The sequence below is a fragment of the Vombatus ursinus genome, unplaced genomic scaffold, assembly GCF_900497805.2.
Source record: "Vombatus ursinus unplaced genomic scaffold, bare-nosed wombat genome assembly UNPS02011014.1, whole genome shotgun sequence".
In the NCBI taxonomy this organism is placed as follows: Eukaryota; Metazoa; Chordata; class Mammalia; order Diprotodontia; family Vombatidae; genus Vombatus; species Vombatus ursinus.
Window position 1 is genome coordinate 12606557 of NW_020950792.1, and position 2591 is coordinate 12609147.

Sequence of the window (2591 nt, forward strand, 5' to 3'; positions counted from 1 at the left end):
CCTTACTACAGCTGGGCAATTCTTCTACTGCCCCTTGGGCAGTTCACTAACCCAGTTCTTGTTGTGGTTTTTCCAAATCTTATTTTTTTCCCAAATCTCTAAAGGCAATCCCTTCCTCTCTTCTCTGTTTAGGATTTCACCTCATGCTTTACTGAGAGAGAGAGGGAGAGAGAGAGAGAGAGAGAGAGAGAGAGAGAGAGAGAGAGAGAGAGCCCATGCACTAAGTACTCCTTGTTTTCCCCTTCCATTTAACATCCATTAGGCTTATTCTTCTATCATCTCCTGTTTCATTACTGTTTGTTTATTTTGGGGGGGTTAGGCAATGAGGTTAAGTGACTTGCCCAGGGTCACACAGCTAATAAGTGTTATGTGTCTGAGGCCTGATTTGAACTCAGGTCCTCCTGAATTCAGGGCCGGTGCTCTATCCACTGTACCACCTAGCTGGCCCTCACTACTATCTTAAAGGAAGAGATGGCTTTTTCTTGCCAAATCCAATCCCTTTACATGTACCTTTGATGTCGTCACCTTCTTTCATTTCTAGAATATTGCTCCTATCATCATCCTTATCTCTCTTTAATCTAGAATCTTCCTCTACCAGCTCCTTCACTGCTGCCTTCATACATATCCATGTGTTTCCCATCCTTAAAACAAGCTTTACTTGACTCTACCAATACTAGTAGCAATTAGTCTATCTCTTTCTCTCCTCTACTAATCTCTTGAAAAAATCCATCCAAACAAGCTGCCTCTAAATTCTTTTGAAAATTGTTCTCATTCTCAGTTTTGACCTCATCATTGAATTGAAAGTGATTTCTCAAATGTTCTCAAATATCTAAAGTATAAAATGTAATATCCATTTCTGAATCTTAATTCTTTTTTGCCTCTGTATCATTTGATTCTATTAATCACCTTCTCCTCCCAGATGTTCTCTAATTTCTTGATTGTTGTAACATTTTTCTCTCCTGATTCCTATATGTTTTACATGCATATACCCACACACAAACATGTGTACATACACTTCAATAATTTAAGGATTTATTATTTTATTAACATAGATTAATGTAGGCTCCTTTGACCAGCATATATAAAATCTCTTTACAAATTTAGTTTACTCACTTTTAGCTTCTATAAGTCAAAATAGAAGATCTTTCAATTGGCCTAATATTAGGCCTATTTGAACTTAGGCTGTTACTTAGATACCAGACAAATATATTAATACTCAGTGTCTGTCTATCTAACTGCCTCCCTTTCTTTTTCTGTCTCTGTCTCTGTAAGTCTGTCTATCTCTCAGTGTCTGTGTCTGTTTCTGTTTGTCTCTGTCTCTGTGTCTCTTTGGCTCTGTTTCTTTCTGTGTCTGTCTTTGTCTGTCTCTTTCTATCTTTCTCTGTCTCTGCCTCTCTGCCTGTTTCTGTGTGTGTGTGTGTGTGTGTGTGTGCGCGTGTGTATGTGTGTGTGTGTGTGTCTAACCATAGAGCAATTATGCAATACTCCTGCTCAGGATGCTCTCTGTGACTTAATTGAGTAATATGTTATGGTCTGTATCAATGTGGCAAAAATTACAGATCTTTGATTATTCATACCTATCTGTGTGTGAGAGGGAAGTATTACTGTTTGATATAAGTATGTGACTATTTTTCTGCCCACCAGTTTCTATAGAGTATGTATGCATCCACTATAAGTGGCAACTTCCATAGTATTACTTTGACATTTTTATTTTTATTTACTGAGGATTGTAGTTAAATATACTTACAGAATTTTTATTAACAAAGAAGGAATTTTATTAGAATATTATTCTCTCATGTCAGTATTTAGATATTCATTCTTGGAAATATTTTGTAACAATTAATAAAATCATCTCATGTATATTTATGCATTTCAGATATTAACTGACAATTTCAGTTGATCACTCCATTCTTGATCAGTGAAAATTGTTTTACTTTTGGATGTCCCAGTTATTAGTTTGCATCAATAAAACTATGATCTCACATGACAAGTAATGTGTTCTAATAGATGTTAGCAATATATCATAAATAACAACAACACCAATTTTTGTGACAGTATAATTCTATTGAACATTTAAAAAAATAAGCCCTTAGCCCTTTTCTCTACTGGCAAAGTAAATATGGCTTGAATCACAAAGTGAAAAGTTTAGTTAATATTTAGTAATAAAGAACTCTACTTCCTCAGATTCCTAAAGTGAAGCAAATTTAAAAGCATTCTAGGGGACATAATACTTCTGATGAAATGAATGGGTGACATAACCACTATGCCATAACTGTAAGCCTTTTAATTCCAGAGTGGGTCTCACCTGTAATTGTTAAAAATAACTATAATTAAATAATAAGGTGTATATTGTCCTTTACATATTTTATTTCATTTGAACCTTTATTGTTGTTGTTCAATAATTTTAGTCATATCCCACCTTTGTGAAGCAGTTTGGAGGATTGTTTTTTGTTTGTTTGTTTGTTTGTTTGTTTGTTTTCAATTTGAACTTTATATCAGTCCTGTGTAATAGGTAATATATTTCTTTCCCGTAAGTGATTTGCCTATGTTGTATCAGTAGTATCAGAGGCTGGATTTGACTCCAAATTTGA